General features: G+C 46.9%; 1 protein-coding gene across 3 annotated transcripts in view; it reads right to left on the reverse strand.

Moving 5' to 3' along the window:
• LOC115482473 (claudin-4-like) overlaps positions 1-20,404 on the reverse strand; it is a 189,110-nt gene that overhangs the window by 50,018 nt on the left and 118,688 nt on the right. The window lies entirely within an intron of this gene.

Genomic DNA, 20,404 nt, shown 5'->3' on the forward strand with positions numbered 1-20,404 from the left:
CAATGGATTCCAATGGGATCCAGCTTTGTCAGCAGAACTTGCTATCCCTTATCAGTTGATAAGGAACCGATAAGGGTGACTTCATTAGGTCCCAGGTTTTAACTATACACAAAAGGGGTGCAAAGCACAGCTGGCGAGATGACTTCATCGGTCACTCTGCTCTTCTCAGCTCCCGCCTCCCTCTGAGTACTCTCTAACTACGTACATCTACCCCTTTATCTACTTTCATTAGTCCAAAACATCTTTCATGACTCTTCACCTATGCCAGTCCCAGGCATGTTTATAAGAGCAAAGGACCCCCTCCCGTGCCAGCTCCCTGAGAACTCAGTTTAGCTTGTGCTGCAGAAAAATGTATTTCGTATCAGAGATGACTTTGGATTTTTAAGAGAAGCCCAGCTCTTATTATGAGCCATTTGCTTGTAGAGGCCTAGCTCTTTAGCCTGAGCCATTGACCTGTATTTTACTGAGAGCAAGGGCGGCCATATATATACACTCTCAATTTGTCTCAATATTTCCAAATAATGAATCACAGCCAAGAGAGCTAAATAGCAAACTGCCATAAACTCATAACATAGGAAAAGCCAGGCTGAGTCAGACGAAACTCCATCAAGCCCAGCATCCTGTCTCTGACAGTGACCAGCCCGGGTCGCAATTACCCAACAGATCCTAAAAAGTGTATGTATTTCTCACAGCTCATGCCCAGGGATGAGCAATGGCTCTCCTAAATCTACTTAGCTAATAAGTTTTTATGGACTTTTCCTCAGGAACCTTTAAAAACCTCTTTGAAATCCTGCTACATTAAAGGGTCATGGGTTTTATTTATTTATTTATTGTTTGCATTTGTATCCCACATTTTCCCACCTCTTTGCGGGCTCAGTGTGGCTTACAATAAGATATGAATAAAGAGAATACAATTGTTACAAATTGGTTAAGGGTTACATTGTACAAGTTATGCGAGATAATCGAATTATCATTAGGAATATCACAATGGGACATCAACAGGGAGACTTTGGGAGGAGACAATAGGAAGCTTAAGGGCAGTGTTAAGACCTATAGGCACATGGTTGGATATACCACCTTTCTGTGGTACAACCAAAGTAGAGTCATGGATTGGATATACAGTAAGTCTTGATTATCCGATCATCCAGCATATCCGACAGACCCTCTAGTGACGTCATTGCATTTATTTCTATTACAAATCATTGTTTTAGGAGAATGTTTGAAAATTGGGGACTCTATGCCTTTGTTTATGAATTGTTTGAGGGAGTTACACAGTGTTTTCTGTATGATCTGGCTTTTCAGTTATGTGGGTTGGTCTCATATAGGTCAGATAATTGAGACTGTACTGTACCCAGGGGTGGCCCTACCATTAGGCCACTTGAGGTGGGGGCTTCAGGTGACACTCTTCTGAGGCGGCATCACCTCCCACCCTTAACTTCCCCAAACCCCTTTCCACCAATTTACCTTTTCTTTCTCGTTTTTCCAAAGGCGACGACATTGATTCACAGAGGCTGCCCACCTCTGAGGAAACAGGAAGTTACTGTGCTAACCATTAGGCTGATCCTGCACTCTGCCTTGAACACATACCATCAATGTGCACATGATAAAAATCAGAATACAAACCTGTCTATGAAGATAAGTCTTGGTCTGGAGAAGGGCCTGGCGAGGGACTAATATGTAGGGGTTTACATCTCTCCAACTATGGAGCATTATATGTGGCTGCATTACTCACTCTGGCCTAAAGACAGCTCCAATCAGCAATAGAAAACCCAAATATTCATTGATCTCCCAGGCTCTTCACCCTCACCAGGGAATGGGACAGAGACATTTCCATCCCAGACACAAAGAGGAAGGGCAGGGAGGTGCATAGGCATAAACATTCAGTTCATTTTCAGAAATAGTTTTTTGGTTCATTTCACACATTCAATTTAATAAAATTAATGCACATTAGAATTGACTGCATAAAATTGATTTTGAGTGCATTACAGTTTTAAAGCATACTAACGATTTCAATGTGTGTTAATGAATGCACATGCCTAGAGAAGAGCGGGCCAGCCCTGACTCAGAGAGGGGATACAGCGGAAGCAGAGAGATCCTTCTACCCACCAACTGAGAGGGGGGATAAAAAGGTCAACCCACACAATAACACAGTGTAAATGACGGCAGATAAAGACCTGCACAATTCATCCTAAGAAGGCGGCCAGAGCTGCACCTGCTACTCTGTGTTGGTTACTCCTTCATGATTGAACACTGGCATCACAACTAGGACAGTTGGCATTTTGTTCCCATGTCTATCACATATAGGCAGCTCTATAAGTTACCACGTCTATCACATATAGGCAGTTCTGTGTGATGCTGCAGTATCTGAAGAGTGGTTTTATTATTATGACTTCGGCATAGTCACATAGTAGCTCACCAATGACTTGCACAGGGGCATCAACACCTCTTTTCTTCATTATGATAAAGATTAACCAACAATCCAACCATATTCTAATAACATTTTCCTCTCCAATTTCAATCTCAAGATGTCTTCCCCTCCCTCATATGACAGTAGAAGAGAGGGTCAAAGTGCAACCAACAAAGAAGATAGAAAAAAGCTGCCAGGGCCGTTCAAGCATGGGATGGGATGGGAGTGCGGGAGGGTAGTGTTACAGCAGAACATGTTTCCTAGGGCTCAAAAAGCTTTAGCACTATTAGTAGACTAGTAAAAAAAGCCCCGTTTCTGATGCAAATGAAACGGGGGCTAGCAAGGTTTTCTTCTGTGTGCATGTGGGAGTGTGTGTGTCCCTGCCCTCTGCCCTCTCTCCCTTCCCCTGTGCTGTCTGTCCTCTCTGTCCCTTCCCCCCTCGGAGTCGAGTCCTTCAGTGTTAAGTTTCCTGCTGTGCTGTGCTGTGTTTGTGTTACAGAGATAGTGAGGGCTTCTGCCCTCTCTCCCCTCCCCCCTCTGAGTCCTTCACTGTTACAGAGAGAGGATTTGATTTCGTGCTTTGCTGTGTTTTCCTTCACTGTTTGTGTTACAGAGAGAGCGAGGGCGGGGCAGACACTCATGGGGAAACCGGATATCTCTCCCCCTTCACACTTCCGGCTGGAGGCTTCATTTAGAACGTTGGTGATGCCTTTTATATATAGACATATTGGACTAGATCCAATGAGTAAAGTGCCCATCTATCAGGACACACTGCACCTTATAATAAACTTTGCAATTCTATATCTCATTTGATAATGTTAATAAAAGTCATAGTCGTTTAAATAGACCCCTTTGAGTGACCTCAAATTAAACTTAAAATCTTTTGTACTTGTGTTGTTACTTTTCCTCTTCATTCTATTTCTCACTTTATCATCTTTCATTCCTTTTCATCTGATAGACATCTCACTTTCATGTTACTTCTCTACATCTACCTCATTTATTTATTTAGATTTTGCTCACCCCTTTTTCAGTAGTAGCTCAAGGTGAGTTACATTCAGGTACACTGGATATTTCTCTGTCCCAGGAGGGCTCACAGTCTAAGTTTGTACCTGAGGCAATGGAGGGTTAAGTGACTTGCCCAAGATCATAAGGAGCAGCAATGGGATTTGAACCGGCCACTCCTGGATTGCAAGGCTGTTGCTCTAACCACTAGGCCACTTGTCTCACATCTCCCTCTCTTCCCACCATCCTTCCTCTGAGCTACCATGTCTTTTTCTCCCCCCCTCCTCCTCCATCTCCCTTCCAACTTTCTTCGCCACCTCTCTCTCGATGTCACTCTCCCCATCTATCTCTTCCCCTTCCAGCCCTCCATCACCTCTCCTCCGCCACCCCTTTTGCTGGCCAAAAGAGCACCTCAGTCAAGGACTGCATTCAGTGCTCCCTTCTCTTTCAGGCTTGCAGATTCACAGAAAGTGCTAATGGCAACCCCTCTCCCCTTATTTGGCACCCAGAGTGGTCAGCTTTATTGCTGTTCCCGGTTCTGTCTGCTCTTTTCTTGCATGCTGCCTCCACTCCTTTTTCCTCTGAACTCTTGTCTTTCTTCCTTCTTACATTAGCTATCCGGATAACAAGTTCAAAACCACCGCCATCTGGATATTCAGCCCTGGTCACTATCCAGATACAAGCACTAAATACTGGAAAATGTTTTAGCCACACAGCAGCCAGTGTTTAAAAACAATGCTGACCACTGAGCTCAGCGTTGACTCATATGCTTTTGTCATCAATACGAGAGATACTTTGAGGAACATCTGCTGAACAGCCTTCCTGAACAGGACAGTGTCCTCTGCACTTTTGAGAGAACTATTGCGCCCTCCTGTGATGGAGAATGAAATGGAGCCATTTTCCTTCTGGGAGAAGGAGCAAAGGGTTCAGTCTTCTGTGCCTCCCCTGAGGAAAGACGGAGAAAACACCCTGTTCCCCTGGACAGAGAGGAAGCTGAGAGTGTACAGTACCCCTCTGTGGCCTTTGCGTTACAAGACGTATGAGGAGAGACTTGATGACCTGAACATGTATACTCTGGAAGAAAGGAGAAACAGGGGTGATATGATACAGACCTTCAAATATTTGAAAAGTATTAATCCGCAAACGAACCTTTTCCGGAGGTGCGAAGGAGGTAGAACGAGAGGACATGAAATGAGATTGAAGGGGGGCAGACTCAAGAAAAATGTCAGGAAGAATTTTTTTCACGGAGAGAGTAGTGGATGCTTGGAATGCCCTCCCGCAGGAGGTGGTGGAAATGAAAACGTTAACAGAATTCAAACACGTGTGGGACAAACATAAAGGAATCCTGTTCAGAAGGAATGGATCCTCAGGAGCTTAGCTGAGATTGGGTGGCAGAGCCGGTGGCAGGAGGCGGGGATAGTGCTGGGCAGACTTATACGGTCTGTGCCAGAGCCGGTGGTGGGAGGAGGGGCTGGTGGTTTGGAGGCGGGGATAGTGCTGGGCAGACTTACACGGTCTGTGCCCTGAAAAGGACAGGTACAAATCAAGGTAAGGTATACACAAAAAGTAGCACATATGAGTTTATCTTGTTGGGCAGACTGGATGGACCATGCAGGTCTTTTTCTGCCTTCATCTACTATGTTACTATGTTTGGTGAGGCCCCCATTTAGAATTCTGTGTGCAATTCTGGAGACCATACCTTCAAAAAGATATAAACAGGAGGAAGTTGGTCAAGAGTACGGCTACAAAATTGGTCGGTAGTCTCTGGCATAAAGCATATGGGAACAGATTTAAAGATGTCAATATGTATACTTTGGGAGAAAGGGCGGAGAGGGGGGATATATATAAGAACATGTCAAAGCTGATGGTCTCTCCAGGAAGGAAAAGCCAGAACCGCCCTGAGATTGGACTATCGAGACCTGATCACAGGGGCGTAGCCAGGCACCCAATTTTAGGTGGGCCTGGGCCCAAGATGGGTGGGCAGAAGAACCATGCCCCATCCCACAGGTGATTTGGTCTCTCCTTCTCTCACCTGAATGCCATATGGTCTCTCAAACACACACCCCCTCCTCCCCTGCATGTCTTTTAAATAGCAGATTTTCACCAGCAGCATGCAGCAACTAATACACACTGCTCATGTTGGCCCCACAGCCTTCCCTCTGATGCAACTTCCTGTTTTCACATAGGCGGGAATACATCAGAGGATAGGCTGTGGTGCTGGTGTGAGCAGTATGCATCAGTCGCTGCTCACTGCAGGTGAAGATCTGCTATTTACAAGGTATACAGGAGGGACAGTTGTTGGGAGTTTTCGGATGGTGGGACTGGGATCCCTGCCAGCCACATCATAGTTGTGCTGCTACTGGGTGGGCCTGAGCCTAAAGTGGGTGGGTGGGCCTGGGCCCACCCGGGCCCACCCTTGGCTATGCCTCTGCCTGATCAGTGGTCTATAGAGGCTGCAGTCTGGGGTCTCTCTTGAAGGGAGAGGTGTGGCAGAACAGTGTGTTTTAAGCCTGTAAAACTGCCTTAATTAGTCTTGAAGCGTATTTCTCTAGTTGGCCATTAGGTGGTACATATTTATGTTTCGAAGCTGCTGTAGAACCAAGGCTGTTTTTCTTTGTTTAAACGTATTTGGAAAGGCAGTCTGCCGTATACTTTTAAAACTTGTTGTCTGGGCTCTGATTGGCTCAGGAGCTCATTTACATTGGAGAGTACTGGCTTTTGCTCCATTCTTAGCCAGGAAGAAAAGAGAGACAGAGATCTTTACTGAGGCTCGGTGAATTATATGTCCTGATCTTCATAGGTACTTTTTAGAAAGTAAACAAATGATTAGTTAGTGTTATAATTGATCCATATTTCAGTTACCTGTTATTGTTGGCTGATCGCACATTTTTTGTTCATTGTTCAATTTTTAAGACAATAAACAAGTTTGAGTTTATTGCCTCTTTGCCTGGACTGATAAAGAATCCTAGCGGATTGTGTGTTGGGTCTGTGAGTTCTTTCTGGGAACTGTGGGACCACTGGGAGTGTAGCTCCAGTACCCTAGAAATCACTGGGAATAATTTGAGAGCAGGAGACTCGCTCAGAGGCGGCTGGAACCCAGTCGGTGGGAGAAGGGTGCTAGTGTAGAGCACAAGCAGCAGGTGCAGGCACAGCTGTGCTGGGGTTAGACCCTATAAGTGGCCGCGGGGTAACCCCAGGTGGGTGGCTAGTCGTTTTGTGACAAAAAGTATCACGTTCAAAATATGTACCCTAGTTCACAAAATCATTCATGGCGAAGCCCCAGCCTACATGTCAGACCTGATCGACTTACCACCCAGGAATGCTAAAACATCATCTCGCACATTCCTTAACCTTCACTTCCCCAACTGTAAAGGTCTAAAATACAAACTAACGCACACATCAACCTTTTCCTACATGAGTACACAATTCTGGAACGCGCTGCCGCGCAACCTAAGAACAATCTGTGAACTAACCAACTTCCGCAAACTACTGAAGACCCATCTCTTTAACAAGACATACCACAAAGATCAACACATGTGAACTCCCCCACATGTACCCAGAATTGTCTCATAATGTTTTCTTGGTATATTACTATCATGTCTTAACATTATCATGTAACCCAAAACCTTCTATAATACTAAATGTCTATTCTCTTCTTATTTCCACTATTCATGATATATTGTAAGCCACATTGAGCCTGCAAAGAGGTGGGCAAATGTGGGATACAAATGCAATAAATAAATAATACAAGAGGAAAAAAAAAAAAGAACTTCTATCAGCCCAGGGGCGTAGCCAGACAGCAGATTTTGGGTGGGCCTAGGCAAGAAGTGGGTGGGCACCAAGTGTTCTCCCCCTCCCCCCCAAAAATATTTAAGCTGGTGGGAAAATATTTCTCTCCACCTTGGCAGTCTACAGCAGGCATGCGCTGAAAACTGAGCATTCACAGGTGCCAGTAACATGGAGCACACCATATTCATTACCATCAGGGGGAAGTCTTCAGCTGGTAGAGCTTGGCACCCCCATCAGCTACTGCTAAACATGTGCTACTGTGGGTGGGCCTGAGCCCTAAGTGGGTGGGCCCGGCCCACCCAGGCCCACCTGTGGCTACGTCACTGTATCAGCCTGAACATGTAGAGCTAGATGACAAAACACTGCAATCCAGCACTACAGCAGATCTAAAGGACCTCTAAAGGAATAAATAATGTAGAGGAACCAACCCTTTTACAGTGATAACAGACTCAGGGCTAGATGCACTAATCAATCGTTAGAGCCCTTTCCTTACCGATTCCCTTAGCGAATCGGTAAGGAACGGGCATGCATCAAGGAAAGGGAATGCAAATGAGCTGCTCGTTGTAGCTCACTTGCATTCTCTATTCCATCGTTAAACAGTCGGCCAATCGGCCGGTGGAGCATGCGCAGAGCAGCCAAGCATTATGCTGGCTGCTCTGCGCATGCCAAGGACGTCCTTCAACACGTCCTTCACTATTAAAAAAAAACTCCCTCTAAAAAGACGTTCTTTTTAAAGGCTACAAGCTAATGTACAGTTCAGAGGCAAGAGAATAAAAACTAACCTTCCAGCCCAGAAAATTGGGACGTGAGAGGACACAAATCAAAACTTTTTGGACGTCCCTCCCTCCAGGTCTCTCTCAGCCAATCACAGCGCGTTTAGCTGATACTGGTAACAGCTAAACATGCTGGGATTGGCTGAGAGAGACCTGGAGCTGATTAGTTATGCTATTACTTACTTGTTCTGGAGTGCTGTATTTTGTTATGCTGTTTTGATAAATGTTCAATAAAGACTTCATACAACTTAAAAAAGTGGGAAAAAAATCCAAGTGCTCGTCCTTTTTTTTTTTTTTAACAAACCTATTAGTGGGACTTAAACCCAACCCCTCTGGATTACAAGACCGGTGCTCTAACCACTCGGCCACACCTGTACTTACTCGGATGTCCCTCCCTTACTTCCAGTCTCTGAGCTGAGTGAAGCACGGCCCAAAAGGACATTTTTATTATTGCGGGGGGGGGGGGGGGGGGGGGTAGACCGCCCAAAATAGATGTTTGTTTTTTGAAGCGAAGCTTTATTTAAAAAAAAAAATCAAACAGGCTCCGATGCTGCAGGCTCTTTTTTGGACATCATTCAACCCCGGAATAATAAAAACATCCTTTTTGGCCGTGCTTCACTCAGCTGAGAGAACTGGAAGTCTCTGAGCCAATCACAGCGTGTTTAGCTGAGCTAAACGCGCTGTGATTGGCCTTGCTTCACTCAGCTGAGAGAACTGGAAGTCTCTGAGCCAATCACAACATGTTTAGCTCAGCGAAACGCGCTGTGATTGGCTCAGAGACTTCCAGGTCTCTGAGCTGAGTGAAGCACGGCCAAAAAGGATGTTTTTATTATTCCGGGGTTGAATGATGTCCAAAAAAAGAGCCTGCAGCATCGGAGCCTGTTTGATATTTTTTAAATAAAGCTTTGCTTAAAAAAAAAAAACGTCCATTTTGGGCGGCCTCCCCCCCCTCCCTCCCCGCAATAATAAAAACATCCTTTTTGGCCGTGCTTCACTCAGCTCAGAGACCTGGAAGAAAGGGAGGGACATCCAAGTAAGTATAGTTGTGGCCGAATGGTTAGAGTAGTGGTCTTATAATCCAGGTGGTGGGTTCAAATCCCACTAATAGTTTTGTTATAAAAAAGGAAGCACTTGGATTTTTTTTCCACTTTTTTAAGTTGTATGAAGTCTTTATTGAACAATTATCAATAAAGTGACAAGCACTTGGGCGGTTTTTTCGGGTGTAGAATGGCCGTCCATGACCAGTACTTGGCCGTTTTAGCCCCCAGATTTTTTTTTTTAACATTTTAATAATTTTCTCAATCCCGCGCAGCCCCAATGAGAGGTACAGACCTGTCGTTAGATTTTCCAGCGTTTTCCAGCGTTAAGGCAATCGGAAAAAGGTTCGTGGATCTCATTACAATAGGGTTTCTACACGATTTGCTCATCTGCATTCCGTTTTCGTTAGCTGCTACCGTAGTCGGAAAAAAGTCTTTAGTGCATGCCAGGGTTTATTACTTGCTCGTTAATGGTGTGTTAAGGGCTCCTTAAGTTTAGTGCATCTGGCCCTCAGAGAACAATAGAATGGATGGGGCAGGGGTACTGGGTGCCTTAGGTGACACTTCAGAAATGCAGACCCTTTCACCTGATCATCCTTGCTCCACACCCCTCCCCCTCAGGTCACGGTTGGATTGGAGTGGGTTCCAACGGCATCTCCAGTAGTTGAAGATTAAGCCAGTGCCGGGCAGACTCTATGGTCTGTGCCCTGAAAATGGCAAGGACAGGCCAAGATCAAGTATGCATATGTTTATCTTATTGGGCATACCATGCAGGTCTTTATCTGCCATCTTCTACCATGTTACCATGACTATTTAAAAATTAACCCTTCTCCCTGTAAGTAACAGAATGTGCTGATGGTTGTTTGAGTTTGTGAGACTGTCAGGATCTGTTGTTTTGCTTTGACTGCAGCTCCTCTTTGCAACTCCCCAGAAGCTGACGGTCTGAACGATCACATAATTTGTTTAATGTTTAAACCAGACCTGCTCATGTGCAACTTTAAGAAATATTTCTTCATGGAGAGGGTGGTGGATACACTGCATGGTCTTGTAGGAGACATAAGCAATAACAGAATTGAAGATGGCCTGAAATAAGCACAAGGGACCCCTAATTGTGAAGAAGTGAAGGGAAACCTGGAGATGAAGAGGTGTTGGTGGTAGGAAGGAGGAACAGGCAGACTGGAGGGACCTTTCAGTGTTTATCTGCTATGATATCCTCTATGGAGGTCAATATTCAGCCGGCAGTGCTCAACGTTTTGCTGACCACCACTGGCATTATGCCTGGAAATTCAATTCTGAGTCATGTCTGGACTTCGGCATTGAATTTCTAGGTTTGTGGAGCCAGCTAAAGCATAGCCAGTTAAGTGCGACCTTCAACAATAAACCGGCTATGGGGCACCGCATAAAGATAGGACTGACTTTTATTCGGTCTTGTTCATGTGGTTACCTTGTCTTGTTAAATGCTGAATATTGGCACTTAACTGGCGAAGTGAGTGGAGGAGTAGCCTAGTGGTTAGTGCAGTGGCCTTTGATCCTGGGGAACTGAGTTCAATTCCCACTACAGCTCCTTGTGATTCTGGGCAAGTCACTTAACCCTCCATTGCCCCTGGTACAAAATAAGTACCTGAATATATGTAAACCGCTTTGAATGTAGTTGCAAAAACCTCAGAAAGGCGGTATATCAAGTCCCATTTCCCTTTCCCCTACGACTTCACAATATCAGAAGTGAGCCAAGTATCAGGCAATCAAGCCATTGTGACATCACTGATGTGGCTCTTATTGGTGGAATGAGTGTAGGAGTAGCCTAGTGGTTAATACAGTGGACTTTGATCCTGGGGAACTGAGTTCAATTTCCACTACAGCTCCTTGTGACTCTGGGCAAGTCACTTAACCCTCCATTGCCCCTGGTACAAAATAAGTACCTGAATATATGTAAACTGCTTTGAATGTAGTTGCAAAAACCTCAGAAAGGTGGTATAGCAAGTCCCATTTCCCTTCCCTTTCTTCCCCAAAATAGCTGGATTTGAGATAGGCGCAAACAAGGCATTTTCAGCAGCACTAATCAATTAACTACCAGTGAATATTTGTGGATATCCCTTAACAAGTGATTTAACTAGCCAGGAGCTGTTTGTAGCTGGTTAAATCACTTTGAGGCTCATTTTCAAAGCACTTAGCCTCCCAAAGTTCCATAGAAACCTATGGAACTTAGCCTCCCAAACTGCTTTGAAAATATGCCTCTTTGAATACCGACCCGTGTATAATCTTTGAGTGAACAAGGTGAGAGAAAATCTCTTGAAATGCCAGAAAACAGTAATGCCCACAGTTAATCACGGGGATCCTGTAATAAGAGGCTCATTTGACAAAATCAGGCCTAGGTATCAAATGATTTTAGCTGCCTATTTTAAACATGTGTTATGAAGTCAGCTATGTACCTCCTTTTACAAAATACTAGCACAGGCTTGACAGAAGGTGCATACATGTCAGCCCCAGGTCTCATATAAATGTTAGCATGTACTTTCTACACATACGTGAGGACAGCAGATTCTGCTCATTCTCCACCTAACACTTCCCAGTGGAAGTATGTGCCATGACCAGTGCTTTTTTTGTAGAAAAAAAGGTGCCGGTACTCATTATGGGTGGGGCCACCACATATGGCTCCACCCCTATGATAGCCACACCCACATTAACCACACCCCCTATACCAGCCATGGCGCATATAAACAGACATCATTGAAAATATTACAGTACTATAGGATAAAAAAATAACGTGATTTTTTTTCATTATAAATAATCTCTGTAAGCTCTTACAGCTCCAGTATACCCAGTGCAAAAAAGACAGCCAATGTAAATTCTCAAATTGGACATATTACAAACACTAAAATGAAAATAAAATGATTTTTTTTCTACCTTTGTCTGGTGACTGTTTTTCTTTCCATATTGGTCCCAGTCTGTGATTCTCCTTTCCTTTGTTTTCGCTTAACTCTTCTGTGCCATTTGTCATTTTTGTCTCCTTTTTCATTGCTTTCTTCAATATTTTTCAGGCTCTCTCTCTGTCCAGATTTAATTCATTCTTACTATCCATTCTTTAATTTCCTTCATCTACCTGTGGCTTTTCATCTTTTCCTCACCCTTGTTCTCCCCATGCCCCTTCCTCTTATTCTCCAGTCTTTCTCTATTCCCCTTTTCCATCCAGCAGCTCTGCTTTCTCTCCCCATCCTTCCAGTGTCTCCCCTATTTCTTTCTGCATTCTTCCATCCAGTGTCTTCCCTCTCTTTCCCCAATCCTTCCATCTGTTTTTCCCTCTCTCTCCCCATCCTTCCATCTGTTTTTCCCTCTCTCCCCATCCTTCCATCTGTTTTCCCCTCTCTCTCCCCAATCCTTCCCTCTGTTTTCCCTTTCTCTCTCTCCCCAATCCTTCCCTCTGTTTTCCCCCTCTCTCTCCCCATCCTTCCATCTGTTTTCCCCTCTCTCCCCAATCCTTCCATCTGTTTTTCCCTCTCTCTCCCCATCCTTCCCTGTTGTTTTCCCTCTTTCTCTCTCTCCCCAATCCTTCCCTCTGTTGTTTTCCCTCTCTCTCTCCCCAATCCTTCCCTCTGTTGTTTTCCCTCTCTCTCTCTCCCCAATCCTTCCCTCTGTTGTTTTCCCTCTCTCTCTCCCCCCCCAATCCTTCCCTCTGTTGTTTTCCCTCTCTCTCTCTCTCTCCCCAATCCTTCCCTCTGTTGGTTTCCCTCTTTCTCTTTCCCCCCAATCCTTCCCTCTGTTGTTTTCCCTCTCTCTCTCTCTCTCCCCAATCCTTCCCTCTGTTGTTTTCCCTCTCTCTCTCCCCAATCCTTCCCTCTGTTGGTTTCCCTCTTTCTCTCTCTCCCCAATCCTTCCCTCTGTTGGTTTCCCTCTTTCTCTCTCTCCCCAATCCTTCCTTCTGTTGGTTTCCCTCTCCCTGCCACGTTTCCCGCGAACGGCGCGAAGTCGCGACGCATGCGGCACCAGCCCCTATTTCCGGCCGCTGCTGCTTCTCCTGTTGTTGAGCAGCAGCGGCCGCTACACAAAGAAAAGAAGATTAAAAAAAATTTTGAAACTGAAACACGGCACCCCGGCACTATAGACAGCCATTAGGCATTGGCTGTTGCCCCGCAGCCGCTCCTCCTCTTGCCTCTACGTCACTGCCCCTGGAGGAAGACCCCGGAGGAGCGCAGTGACGTAGAGGCAAGAGGAGGAGTGGCTGCGGGGCAACAGCCAATGCCTAATGGCTGTCTACAGTGCCGGGATGCCGCGTTTCAGCCAGGTTTGAAGTTTTTTTTTTAATCTTTTTCTTTGTGTAGCTGCCGCTGTTGCTCAACAGGAGAAGCAGCAGCGGCCGGAAATGGGGGCTGGCACTGCGTGCGGGACATGGACTCACGGGGCGGGGGGAGCAAAAAAAAAGGTGCCGGTACGCCGTACCGTTGCGTACCGGCACAAAAAAAGCACTGGCCATGACACTTAAACACTTACTGGACTTTCATTCTGGTTATTATTACTTTACTAGTAAAATAAAGCCCGTTTCTCATTGAAATGAAATGGACGCTAACAAGATAATCACCTTCTGCCATTAATGTCTTTAAGGGAAGTTCCAGCGTCCCCCCTCCCTCCCTCCCTCCCAATTCCAGGGTCCCCTCTCCCTCCCTCCCTCCCAGTTTCAGGGTCCTTCCCTCCCTCCCTCCCTCCCTCCCATTTCCAGGGTCCCCCTCCCTTCTTCCCAGTTCCAGGGTCGTCATCCCTCCGAGTTCCAGGGTCATCGTCCCTCCCTCCCTCCCTTCCAGTTCTAGGCCCCCTCCCTCTGAATTTTAAAAGTCATCTTGACTTACCTCGTTGGGGTTACGGCGGCCGGCAGCAACGGTAAAAAGCGTGCAGGCTCAGCACTTACTTCAGTTTTCCCTTCTCTGTCTCTCAGCTCTGGTCCCGCCCTCATTTCCTGTTTCTGCAAGGGCGGGACCAGAGCTGAGAGACAGAGAAGGGAAAACTGAAGTGCCGAGCCTGCACGCTTTTTACCATGCGAGGTAAGTCAGGATGACTTTTAAAATTCGGAGGGAGGGGGCCTGGAAGTGGAAGGAAGGGAGGGAGGGAGGGAGGGACGATGACCCTGGAACTGGGAGGGAGGGAGGGAAGACCCTGGAATTGGAAGGGAGGGAGTGGGGAAGTTGGAACTGGGAGGGAGGGAGGGGGGAATGGACGACGACCCTGGAACTCGGAGGGAGAGAGGAAGGGAGGGAACGAACTTCCGGTAGGTGAATATTACATGCAGCCTTCCCTTCCCTCTGAGGGCGGGGCACTGAGAGCGAGTGCAAGGCCTGTGGTTGGTCCCTGCTCCTTCTGACGTTGCATTTCTTTCCCTGGCAACTATACAGAGTTCCCTCGAGGGTGGGGCAGTGATCGGGAGTGCAATTACGAACCCTATGAACACTACACGGCTTCACTGCCACGCTGCCACGGAGTCAGCTTCAGAACGTTGGAGGTGCAAATTATTATATTAGATGAGGCTCTTTCCCTGTGTAAATTACTACACTATCAGCATTAAAATGTATAAAATATCAATACGCTCTAAAACTAGGTGGCTCCTTATAAAATGTCTTTGCTCTGAATCATTTAAAGACTTGTAAGCAAATAAAAGGGAATTCTATAAAGGGATGCTTACAAGTTCACATCATTGCATGTTTAAATGTACAGAATACTGTCACTTTAGTGTGTGAATATACTGAATCCCGGCACTTGGGGGAAGCATCTTTTGTACTGCTAAGCTTCTGTGCTTGGCATTTTGATACTTATTTTCATATGCTCTTTTGGATGGCTATTAAGAAACCCTGACAAAGGCTTGGGCACCAAAACATGGCCCCTGTTGGGTTCAATTTGTCTGTAGCATTATATTATTGGACAATAAATGATTTTACTGATCACCTTGGGAATTGGGTTTGGCATCTCCCACTCTTGTGTACTGTGTGTACTAAATGTACAGAATACCAGCACTTTTACAGGTAGATGTAAGTAGGCTCTCGCCGTGCAGCACAGATGGGGTGCATACAAGGAGAGGCCCACTTATAGATCTGCCCCATACAGCAATTGGTACGTCAAGCTCCATCTACTACTACTACTACTACTACTTAGCATTTCTATAGCGCTGCCAGGGTTACGCAGCGCTGTACAAGTTTAAACATGGGGAAGGACAGTCCCTGCTCAAGAGAGCTTACAATCTAAAGGTAAAAACTATGTAGTCAGTGTAGGTATCAGGAATGGGAAGGTGGTTAGGCACTAAAAGCAAGGGAGAAGAGATGGGCCTTGAGTAAGGACTTGAAAATGGGCAGCGAGGGCGCATGGCATATGGGCTCAGGAAGTCTGCTCCAGGCATAAGGTGATGCGAGGCAGAAGGGGCGGAGTCTGGAGTTAGCGGTGGTGGAGAAGGGTACAGAAAGGAGTGATTTGTCCTGAGAGCAGAGGTTACGGGTGGGAACATACAGGGAGAGGAGGGTAGAGAGGTAATGGGGGGCTGCAGATTGAGTGCACTTGAAGGTCAATAGGAGAAGCTTGAACTGTATACGGTAGCGGATCGGGAGCCAGTGAAGCGACTTGAGGAGAGGGGTGATATGAGAGTATCGGTTCACGCAGTAGATAAGACGTGCGGCGGAATTTTGGACAGATTGAAGGGGGGATAGGTGGCTAAGCGGGAGGCCAGCGAGGAGAAGGTTGCAATAGTCAAGACGAGAGGTAACGAGCGAGTGGACGAGGGTTCGGGTGGTCTGTTCAGAGAGGAATGGGCGAATTTTGCTAATATTATAGAGGAAGAAGCGACAGGTCTTAGCTGTCTGCTGGATATGGGCAGAGAAGGAGAGGAAGGAGTCAAAAATGACTCCGAGATTGCGGGCTGAAGAAACGGGGAGGATGAGGGCATTGTCAACAGAGACAGAAAGTGGGGGAAGAGGAGAAGAGGGTTTGGGTGGAAAGACAAGGAGCTCAGTCTTTGCCATGTTCAGTTTCAGATGCCAGTTGGACATCCAGGCAGCGATGTCTGAAAGGCAGGCCGAAACTTTGACCTGGGTTTCAACTGTGATGTCGGGAGTGGAGAGGTAAAGCTGGGTATCATCAGCATATAGATGGTACTGGAAACCATGTGATGAGATCAACGAGCCCAGGGAAGAGGTGTATATCGAGAAAAGAAGCGGTCCAAGGACAGATCCTTGAGGGACCCCAACAGAGAGCGGGACGGGGTGGAAGAAGAGCCATTAGAAAATACTCTGAAGGTGCGTTGGGAAAGATACGAGGAGAACCAGGAGAGGACGGAGCCCTGGAACCCAAATGAGGACAGTGTGTCAAGAAGTAAATTATGATTGACGGTGTCAAAGGCGGCAGATAGGTCGAGGAGGATGAGGATAGAATAGTGACCTTTGGATTTGGCAAGGAACAGGTCATTGCAGACTTTAGAGAGTGCTGTTTCTGTTGAGTGTAGTGGGCGAAAGCCGGATTGAAGCGGGTCGAGGACGGCCTGAGAGGAGAGGAAGTCAAGGCAGCGGCTGTGGACAGCACGTTCAAGTAATTTGGAGAGGAAGGGTAGAAGAGAGATGGGTCAAGTGATGGTTTTTTGAGAAGTGGTGTGACTACAGCGTGCTTGAAGGTGTCAGGGACAGTGGCAGTGGAGAGAGAGAGGTTGAGGATGTGACAGATTGAGGGGTTAACTGTAGGAGAGATGTTGGTAAGCAGATTGGTGGGAATGGGATCAGAGGAACAGGTGGTGCACTTAGAGGAAGAAAGAAGGCAAGCAGTTTCCTCTTCGGTGATCTCAGGGAAGGAGGAGAAGGAGGCCAGGTTAGGTTGGTTGAGGGAGTGGGTTAAGAAGTCACAGGGAGGAGAAGGCTTGGAAGTGAATTCAAGGTTATCTTCTGCACTTTATCGCGGAAGTAGTCAGCTAGTGTTTGAGGAGAGAGGGGGGGGGTGGGAGCGGAGGGTACTTTAAGTAGGGAGTTGAGGGTGGCGAAGAGGCGACAAGGGTTGGAGCCAAGAGAATTGGTTAATTGAGAATAATATTCCTGTTTGGCAAGGAATAGGGAGGACTGGAAGGAGGATAGCATGAATTTGAAATGGGTGAAGTCTGACAGGGTGCGAGATTTCCTCCAGAGTCGTTCAGCAGAGCGGGTGCAGGAGCGAAGGTAACGGATGCAAGGGGTTAACCAGGGCTGAGGATTAATGCGCTTAGTGGGGCGAGAGACAGATGGTGCTAGGGTATCCAGAGCAGTGGAGAGAATTTCATTGTAGGTAGAGACAGCCGTGTCGACAGATTCGGAAGACGAGATGGAAGGGAAGAGAGTGGAGATGTGAGAGGATAGGGTAGGGGGGTCGACAGCTTGGAGATTCCTGAAGGCAGTGGTTATAGTTGGGCGAGGTTGAGGGGGAGGGTGATGAAGAGTGAGAGTGATTAGGTGATGATCTGAGATAGGAAGGACTGAGGTGCAGAAATTGGAAGGTGAGCAGGAAGAGAAGAGAACGAGGTCGAGATAATGGCCATCACGGTGAGTAGGGGTGGTAGAGCATAGTCGGAGGTTAAAGGAGGATATCAGAGTGAGGAATTTAGAAGCGTAGGAGTTGGATGGGTTGTCAACGTGAATGTTAAAATCACCAAGAATGAGGGATGGAGATGCGGGATCAAGAAAGACGGTGAGCCAGGCGTCGAAGTCAGTAAGGAATGAAGAGAGGGGCTTATCAGGGGGGCAGTAGATGACTGCAACTCTGAGTGGTAATGGGTAGAATAGCCGGATGGAGTGAGCTTCAAAGGACGAGAAGCAGTGAGACTGCGGTAGGAGGAGGGGTTGGAAACTACAGGAGGGCGAGAGAAGTAGCCCGACGCCTCCACCGCGGCCATCTGGGCGGGGAGTGTGGGAGAAGAGATAACCTCCATGACAAAGGGCCGCGACTGAGGCAGAGTCGTCAGGGGAGAGCCAGGTTTCAGTTAGGGCGAGCAGTTGGAGAGAACGAGCGATGAAGAGATCGTGGGTGAAGGGCAGTTTGTTGCAGATCGAGTGGGCATTCCACAAGGCGCATGAGAAGGGGAGGGAGGAGGGGCCGTCTTCAAATCTAAGCTAAAAGCCCACCTTTTTGATGCTGCTTTTAACTCCTAACCCTTATTTTATCATCCTCACTTTAATATTCCCTTATCTCGTTTGTCCTGTTTGTCTGTCCTAATTAGATTGTAAGCTCTGTCGAGCAACTGACTGTGCTATGCACTATTCTATAAGATAGCATGTAATGGCCTTAGCATGTAACTGCAAGGGGTCATACATGTGGTGGTGCGTGGGCGCAGCGTGGCATGCCTCCAACTTATGTGCATAACTTATAGCATACTATAAGTTACACAAATTACATGGTACACGAAGGCGCATTCACCTTGGCCCCGATATTCAGACCGTGGGAGGCACACAGACACCATTATAGAATTGAAACTTAGCTCTTAGCATCAGCAAGCCTCACTGGAGACACCCTAAAGGCAGTGGCGTTCCTAGGGGGGGGGCAGTGGGTGCGGTCCGCCCCGGGTGCACGCCGCCGGGGGGGGGTGCCGCGCACGCCTATCCTCCGTTGTTCCATGCTTCTTCTCTGCCCCGGAACAGGAAGTAACCTGTTCCAGGGCAGAGAAGAAGCATGGAACAACGGAGGACAGGTGCGCGCGGCACCCCCCCCCCCCCCCCGGCGGCGTGCACCCGGCGGGGGGGGTTCCTTCATGGGGGTGTCCTTGCGCCGAGGGGGGGGTCCGCGCTGCATCGGGGGGGGGGGCAGGGCGCATCGGCGATCCGCCCCAGGTGCCAGCCCCCCTAGGAACGCCACTGCCTATAGGGGCAGTTCCACAGTGTGCCAAACGTTCAGTGTACTACAAGCATTTTTTCCCAACTTTATTACTGATTGAAATGGAATTTTTTTGCACAAGAACAAATATTTTACAAATCTACACTCCAAGAGTTATGGAAGCTCAGTATATCATTGAGGCCTTTCCTTTCCACTGTTTTGCATATCGGAGCTGCCACAGCGCTGCCATCAACAAATCTCATCCATTCCTATCAACCCCCACAACATCATAACAGCAGTAAACGCTTCAAAAAGATGTGGAAGGTGCAGGAATAGCCTAGTGATTAGAGCACTGGGCTGATGACCAGAAGAGCCTGGGTTAAATTCCAACCACTGCTCCTTGCTCACTTACGGACCCTCTTACTAAGCTGCGGTAAAAGGGGCCCCTTTTACCACAGAGGGTGAAAATAACCAAAACTTGAATGGCCATGTGGTAAGTTCACACTTTCACTTGGCCATTTCAGGGGGGGGGGGGGGGGGAGCCCTCACTACCACCCATTGAGGTGGTGGCCTGGGCTCCTGCGCTAACCCAGCGGTAACAGGGCAGCGCTCAATGCTGCCCGATGACAGCCAAGTCAATATTTCCGCTAGCACCGGAAATGATGCATGCTGGGGTGGAACTACTGCCAGCACCTGTGTTGGGCCCCTTAATCCTCCATTGCCTCAAGTACAAACCTATTGTTCCTGAATGTAACTCACCTTGAAATATTTCTGAGCTAGAAATAAATAAATAAAAACAGAGATATCTCTTGTGGTGTAGAAAGGAAGGAAGGAGGGGTTGAGAGGAGATGCCCTCCTGAAGTCTGAAAGCTGTTTGATAGTTAACCCTTTTGCAATCTTTCTAATAATGGCATTTGTCATCTCAAGCCATTGGTATTGTGTAAAGAATTCCTGAACATCTGCGTATTTTGCATCATTTTGCTACCCTTTCCCTGTACATTTATCATCCAATTATCTCTCTGATCCCCTCTCTGACTGTAATAAAAAGTAAAAATGCAACCTGACCTTCCCAATCCATTGCTACTCACTAGAAACTGAAGAGCAGATGCAGAGCCATGTGCCAATGGCTGAGAGCATGGCTTCTACCATAAACTAACCAAGAAAATTTTGCTTGCGATGCAGAAGGCTAATCATGTGTAAAGTCAAAGCACAGCATGAGCGCTAATTAAGGTAAGCCTGCCAGACACATGTCCACATGGTTCTGAAGTGAGGGCGGCTAGCACCGTGCACGTGTCTGAGCAAAAGGAAAAAACAACTGCCCATGTGCTGGAATGTTATTCTGTGGATAAATATCAGCCTCAAGAAAAATTCTCACACAGAAAACTTTTGCAATGCCAGTATTTATGCACAGATCAACATTCCAGTCCATGCACAGATACAATTTTTTTTGTCCTGCTCAGAACTGTGAGCACCATCACCTCTCATTCTGGCTTAAAAGTTAAGGGTTCACAGCAAAAATTAAAAATAGGCATTAAATCCTCTCTGACCCTACTGCAGAAGAATGAGCTAACTATGCCTCCTCAGACCTGGCATTCAGGTGTTGTGGC

Source organism: Microcaecilia unicolor, chromosome 13, assembly GCF_901765095.1.
Source record: "Microcaecilia unicolor chromosome 13, aMicUni1.1, whole genome shotgun sequence".
Classification (NCBI taxonomy): Eukaryota; Metazoa; Chordata; class Amphibia; order Gymnophiona; family Siphonopidae; genus Microcaecilia; species Microcaecilia unicolor.